The 7,681-nt window shown below is 40.7% G+C and overlaps 1 non-coding gene across 1 annotated transcript; it reads left to right on the top strand.

Annotated features, from left to right (window-relative positions):
* Window positions 1–6,218: 6,218 nt before the first annotated feature.
* LOC148555293 (small nucleolar RNA R71) lies at window positions 6,219–6,326 on the top strand. Its single transcript, XR_015888329.1, has one exon. It is a non-coding gene; the product is annotated as a small nucleolar RNA R71 (small nucleolar RNA).
* The last annotated feature ends 1,355 nt before the right edge of the window (window positions 6,327–7,681 follow it).

The following is a 7,681-nucleotide window of genomic DNA, read 5'->3' as shown; positions in this document are numbered from 1 at the left end:
GATATCCCAGAGATATCCACTCAATCTAAGGTAGAACGGAAGTGGTTGTCAGGCATGCATTCATAAGTTGAGAATGATGATGACTGTCACAATCATCACATCCATCATATTGAAGTGCGAATGAATATCTTAAAAGCGGAATAAGTTGAATTGAATAGAAAAACAGTAGTACTTTGCATTAATCTTTGAGGAACAGCAGAGCTCCACACCTTAATCTATGGTGTGTAGAAACTCTACCGTTGAAAAATACATAAGTGAAAGGTTCAGGCATGGCCGAATGGCCAGCCCCCATGTTCTAAGAACTAAACGTCCCAAGATGTCTAATACAATAGTAAAAAGTCCTATTTATACTAAACTCGTTACTAGGGTTTACAGAATTGAGTAAATGATGTAGAAATCCACTTCCGGGGCCCACTTGGTGTGTGCTTGGGCTGAGCTTGAAGTTTACACGTGGAAAGGTCATTCTTGGAGTTGAACGCCAGTTTGTAACGTGTTTCTAGCGTTGAACTCCACTTTGCAACTTGTTTCTGGCGTTTGACTCCAGAATGCAGCATAGAACTGACGTTGAACGCCAGTTTACGTCGACAATCCTTATTCAAAATATGGACTATTATATATTTCTGGAAAGCCCTGGATGTCTACTTTCCAACGCAATTAGAAGCGCTCCATTTAGAATTCTGTAGCTCCAAAAAATCCACTTTGAGTGCATGGAGGTCAGAATCCAACAGCATCTGCAGTCCTTCTTCAACCTCTGAATCTGATTTTTGCTCAGGTCCCTCAATTTCAGCCAGAAAATACCTGAAATCACAGAAAAACACACAAACTCATAGTAAAGTCCAGAAATGTGATTTTTAATTAAAAACTAATAAAAATATACTGAAAACTAACTAAATCATACTGAAAACATACTAAAAACAATGCCAAAAAGCGTATAAATTATCCGCTCATCAGTGACGCGGACGTGTGGGGAGGCTATTTCGCAAACGACGTGGCTGCGTGGGTGACACGGACGCGTGGGCATGTTTGTGCCTAAGGCACACCTCCAGCCACGCTTTCACGTGACTCGCTGTTCAGCTTTCTTTTCTTCATAACGCACTGGTGACGCGGACGCGTCAGCGACGCTGCCGCGTCGCGTGCTTCTTTTTTTTTAATTAAAATAAAAATAATATGCAAAATGCATATGCAAACTATATGTAGCTAAATGCAGGGATGATGAGAAGAATCATTAACATCATAAAATAAAGTAAAAATAAAACTAAGACTGAAACGGAATGATCATACTATGGTGGGTTGTCTCCCACCTAGCACTTTGCTTCTAAATCCTTAAGTTGGACGCTCTTTAGGCTCATTCAGCTTCTCTTGGTGGATCTTCCAAGAGTAAGATCTCTAGTTCCTTTTGATTCTTCATCTTCTCACCATGGTAAAGCTTTAGGCGATGTCCATTAACCTTGAAAAATTTGGAGTTAACAGGATGACGCAGGTGGAAAACTCCGTATGGCTCTACCTTTTCTACTCTGTATGGACCTTCCCATCTTGATCTCAATTTACCTGGCATGAGCCTCAGTCTGGAGTTATATAGTAGAACTAACTCCCCTAGTCTGAATTCTTTCCTGTTTATGTGCTAGTCATGGACAGCCTTCATTTTCTCTTTGTAATGCCTGGAGTTGTCATATGCTTCTAGGCGGAGGGTCTCTAGTTCTGCTACTTGCAGCTTTCTTTCAGCACCAGCTTTCGTAAGATTCATGTTGCACTCCTTCACAGCCTTGTGTTCCACCTCTACGGGGAGGTGGCAAGCCTTTCCGTATACCAAGCGGAAGGGGCTCATCCCAATGGGTGTCTTGTACGCTATTCTATATGCCCAGAGTGCATCTTGTAGCCTGGCACTCCAGTCCTTCCTGTGAGGTTTTACTATCTTCTCCATAATACGTTTAATCTCTCTGTTAGAGACTTCTGCTTGCCCATTGGTCTGTGGATGATAAGCTGTTACTACTTTATGAATTATCCCATGCTTTTTCAGTAATCCTGTTAGTCTCCTGTTATAAAAATGGGTGCCTTGATCGCTCACGATCGCTCATGGTGATCCAAAGCAACAGATAATATGGTTTCTAACAAAGGAAACAACAGTGTTAGCATCATCAATATGGGTAGGAATTGCTTCCACCCACTTAGAAACATAATCTACGACTAATAGTATATAAGAGTAACCATTAGAATTTGGAAATGGACCCATGAAGTCAATGCCCCAAACATAAAAAATTTCACAGAAAAGCATAAGCTGTTGAGGCATCTCATCCCTCTTGGATATATTACCAAACCTTTGGCATGGGGAACAAGATTTATAAAATTCAGCAGCATCTTTAGAAAGAGTAGGCCACCAGAATCCACAGTCTAGAATTTTTCTAGCTGTTCTTTGAGAGCCAAAATGTCCTCCACTCTCAGATGAGTGGCAGGCCTCTAAAATGGACTGGAATTCTGATTGAGGCACACACCGTCTAATTACTTGGTCAGCACCACACCTCCATAAATATGGATCGTCCCATATCTAATATTTGGACTCGCTTTTCAGCTTGTCTCTTTGGTGCTTAGTAAAGTATAGAGGAAAAATGTGGCTAACTAGATAATTAGCTACAGGTGCATACCAAGGAACTACTTCAGCTACTGCTTGTAAGTTATCAAATGGAAAATTATCATTTATAGGAGTGGAGTCACCCTTAATATGCTCAAGGCGACTCAAGTGGTCTGCCACTAAATTCTGGTTACCACTCCTATCCTTAATTTCTAAATCAAATTCTTGCAAAAGTAGTATCCAACGTATTAGCCTTGTTTTGAACTCTTTTTTAGCTAATAAATATTTTAGAGCTGCATGGTCTGAGTACACTACTACCTTAGTACCAAGTAAGTAGGCTCGGAATTTATCCAGAGTGAAAACAATAGCAAGAAGCTCTTTTTCAGTAGTAGTGTAATTAGACTGAGCAGCATCTAAAGTCTTAGATGCATAAGCAATTACAAAAGGGTCCTTACCTTCGCGCTGAGCCAGTGCTGCTCCTACTGCATGGTTGGAAGCATCACACATGGTTTCAAATGGCTGGCTCCAGTCTGGTCCTCTCACAATTGGAGCTTGAGTCAGGGCAGTCTTCAGCTTATCGAATGCTTGCATACAGTTTTCACTAAACTCAAACTCAATTTCCTTCTGCAGCAATCTGGATAAAGGTAATGCTACCTTGCTGAAGTCCTTAATGAATCTCCTGTAAAAACCTGTGTGGCCAAGGAACGAACGGACTTCCCTCATGGAGGAGGGGTAAGGTAAACTAGAAATAACATCCACCTTTGCTGGATCTACAGAAATGCCAGTATTAGACACAACATGTCCTAGTACAATTCCTTGTTTGACCATAAAGTGACATTTTTCAAAATTTAATACAAGGTTTGTACTAACACATCTGTCTAACACTCTAGATAAACTATCTAATCAAAGGCTAAATAAATCACCATATACGCTGAAATCATCCATAAAAATCTCCATATAGTTCTCAATAAGATCAGAGAAAAGACTCATCATGCATCTTTGGAAAGTAGCAGGTGCATTGCATAAGCCAAAGGGCATTCTCTTATAAGCATAAGTCCCAAAAGGACATGTAAAAGTAGTCTTTTCTTAATCTTCAGGAGCTATATGAATTTGAAAGTAGCCTGTATAACCATCTAAGAAACAATAATGAGATTTACCTAACAGGCGATCAAGCATTTGATCAATGAATGGCAAGGGGTAATGATCCTTGCGAGTGGCTTGGTTGAGACGCCTATAGTCAATGCAAACTCTCCATGAATTCTGCACTCTAGTTGTCAGAAGCTCTCTATTCTCATTCTTTATTGTTGTGACTCCAGACTTCTTGGGCACCACTTGTACTGGGCTGACCCATTCACTATCTGAAATCGGGTAAATGATATCTGCTTCAAGTAGCCTGGTTACTTCCTTCTTGACAACTTCTAAGATGGTGTGATTCAATCTTCTTTGAGGCTTACGGAGAGGCTTTGCTCCCTCTTCCAAGAATATTCTGTGTTCACAAATTTGGGGGCTAATGCCTACTATATCCGCCAAGCTCCATCCAATTGCTTTCTTATGTTTTCTCAGCACACTGAGTAGTTGTTCTTCCTATTGAGAGGTGAGTTCCCTTGCAATGATAACTGGGAACTTCTGTTTGTCCTCAAGGTAAGCATACTTGAGGTGTGGAGGAAGGGGTTTTAATTCTAATTTCTGCTCATAGCTAGGCTCTGGATCATCCGGGGCTGGTGATAATGGTAAAGTTTTCTCATTATTTTCAGAAAGTGTCCCCACACTTGGACCTTGCTCCATGTACTTCTCTTCTAATTCTTCCTGGTGAACTTCAGCTACAGTTTCATCAATAATGTCACATTAGAAGATAGAATGATCTTCCGGAAGATGCTTCATAGCTTCATTTAAACTGAAACTCACTGTTCTGCCATCTATCTCAAAGGAGTAAGTTCCTGAGAATGCATCCAGCTTGAACTTTGAAGTCTTCAGGAATGGTCTTCCAAGCAGGATTGATGATGGTCTTCTTGAGTCATTAGGGGGCATTTCCAAGATGTAGAAATCAATGGGAAATGTAAGCCCCTTAATGCTCACCAGTACATCTTCAGCAATTCCAACTACTGTAATAATACTTTTATCTGCTAACTCAAAACGAGTTGCCGACCTTTTTAAGGGAGGGAGCCTCAAAGTATCATATATAGACAAAGGCATTATGCTAACACATGCTCTTAAATCACACATACAATCAGAAAATATCACACCTCCAATGGTACAGTTAACCATACATGGACCTGGATCACTATATTTTTCAGGTATATTTCCCATTAAAGCAGATATAGAACTACCTAAAGGAATAGTTTCTAATTCATTAATTTTATCTTTATGTATGCACAAATATTTTAGAAACTTTGCGTATTTAGTTACCTGTTGAATAACATCAAAAAGGGAAACAGTTACCTCAACCTTTTTGAATATTTCTACCATTTTGGGGTCAACTTCCATCTGTTTTCTGGGCTTCCTTACAAGTTGTGGAAATGGAATAGGAGGGGCGCGATTTGTAGCTTCAGCACCCCTTGGTGTTTCATTCTGTGGCTGAGCTTCTTCCTCTTCAACTATGTCTTGTACGTCCTCTTCTTCTTCAGCTTCTTCCACTTCCACCACATCCTTTGTTGGCACGTTTTTTGGTGGGTTTGGCTCCTCATGGTTCCTTTCCTGCAGTGTGGTTCCGGACCTTAGAGTGATGGCATTGATGCCACCCTTGGGATTAGAGAGTGGTTGAGAAGGAATTCCACTAGAGCTTGAAGGTTGATGTGTGGAATTAAGTGAGGAATCCATCCGGGAGACGAGAGCTTGTAAAGTGGCAATTAAGCCATTCAGACTAGAGTTAAGCTGAGCATGCATGTCTTGTTGTCCTTGTGCAAGAGAACGGAGCATCTCGTCATTTGATGAGGAACTAGAATAAGCAATCTGAGAAACTTGTTGTTGGGTTTGTTGGGGGTCCTTGTGATTGTCTTAGGTGAGGTGCTATGTAAAGTTGGTTCTGACTCTGCTGTCGGTTGTTGTTATTATTATTCCACCTCTGGTTTCCATTATTGTCTCGGTCTCCTTTGTTAAAGTTATCCCTCCAGCCATAGTTAGAATTATCTCTCCAACCTTGGTTGGAATTGTCCTGCCATCCATGGCTATTGTTGCCACCTTGGTTGTAGTTGCTGCCTTGTTGATTGTATCCTTGATTCGGGCGGTCATAGAAGTTGTGAGTGGCTGCCACAGTGTTTTCTTCCTAGAGTTGCGGGCATTCATCAGTATAATGACTATAATCAGCACAGATCCCGCATACTCTTTGTAGAGCTAACTGTTGGCTTTCTTGTGGTGAAGACTGAGCTTGTTGTGCTTGTTGTTGATTCAACTGCAAATGCTTCAGTAGGTTGGTCATTTCACATATACTCTGGGTGAGAGCAGTAGTCTCTTTGCTAGTAGAAATTTTTGCAACAGCTTTGGGGTTGCGCCTCTGTCTGTAATTCCTAGTGGATTCAGCTAAGTCGCTGATCAGCTACCATGCTTCATCTGCGGTTTTGTACTTTTTCAGAGAACCATTACTGGCACCTTCCAGTGTAGTTTTATCATGGGGGTTCATGCCTTGGGTGAAGTAGCTGATCAATACTAGTTTACCAATCATGTGATGGGGACATGCGTCCAGGAGATTGTTGAAGCACTCCCAATATTCAAAGAGAGTCTCTGATTCACCTTGAACAATGCAGGAGATCTCTTTTCTCAGTCTATCTGTGACTTCAGCTGGGAAGTATTTTTCCAAAAATTCTCTACTAAGCGTATCCTAGTTGGTAGCAGTTGCTTCAGGTTAGGAGTAGTACCACTTCCTCGCCTTTCCCTCAAGAGAAAACAGGAAAGCGGTTAACAGAATAGAAGTTTCATCTGCACCATGACGCCTAACAGTAGAACAGGCTGTCTGGAAATCCCTAAGGTGCTTGATAGGCTCTTAAGCAGGTAAGCCATGAAACTTGGGCATCAAGTTGATCAGTGCGGTTTTTAGTTCAAAATCTGCAGCTGCAGTTGGGTGACGCACTTGATATGGCTACAGTTTAAAATCTGGGGCTCCTGCCTCCTGGAGCGTAATCCTCCTAGGTGCTGCCATGTTTCCTGCACGTAAATCAACTGGATCAGTAGTAAATGAGCTTGTCTCGCTCTCAGATGGTGGTTCAGATTCGCTCTCAGATGAGACTGGTGAATTGATAATAATCACTTCACCACCCTCAGAGGCTAACCGACATCGAGTTCGTCTAATATGTGAAAGAGTTCTTTCAATTTCAGGATCAAATGGGACAAAACTCGGATCAGGCAATGAACGCGTCATTCAATGAGAAAGACATGTAACTCATGGTAACAGAAATAAAATTAAAATCTGCAAATAAAAATAAAATATATACACTAATTAATAATTTAGCACACTATTGCAACTCCCCGGCAACGGCGCCAAAAATTGATGCGTGGCAGAAGTTAACCAATTTAGAGATTTCAATTAAGAGACAGCGTTGCACGTATAGCTCTTAACTAGCTAAGATCTGCCTCACCAATTTAAAAAGGGTTGTCACAAATTTTAGAAATAAAATACTGGGAGTATGAGTCCCAGGTCGTCTCCTAACGAGTTTCAGGAAAGAGTGCTAATTTATTAATCAAAAAATTCCCAGAAAGTTGAGTTTGATAATAAGTAATTAAAATAATTGTGAACTAAGGCAATAAAAATAAACTGAAAATAATTATTGATATTCTGAATAAAAGGCCTTGACTGGGGGAATAATTAAGTGAAACTTCTATCCTTGTTGGAATCTTCTCAAGTGTGGTGTAAAAGGTTGTTGTTCTCACTCGATTTTCCCTTACTAAATAAGGAAAGGTATGGTGATTGAACTAACTCTTACCCTCAGGTCCTAGCCCTCTCCCTTCGGGAGGTCTAGTGTTAGTAGGTATAGAATTAGCCAACAACGTCCAGTTTAACCAAGCACTTGAGCATTCCAACTCAAGTATCACCTCTTAATCAACCCCCATGTCAAGTAGAAATTCTACTCCATTGACATGAAAGTAATAATCATAAAAATATGAGAAGACATAATCAATTAAAAT

Source organism: Arachis ipaensis, chromosome B6 (genome assembly GCF_059453495.1).
Source record: "Arachis ipaensis isolate K30076 ecotype BB chromosome B6, ASM5945349v1, whole genome shotgun sequence".
NCBI lineage: Eukaryota > Viridiplantae > Streptophyta > Magnoliopsida > Fabales > Fabaceae > Arachis > Arachis ipaensis.
The sequence above is the reverse complement of the archived record's forward strand: the minus strand, read 5'-3'. Positions and strand labels throughout refer to the sequence as shown.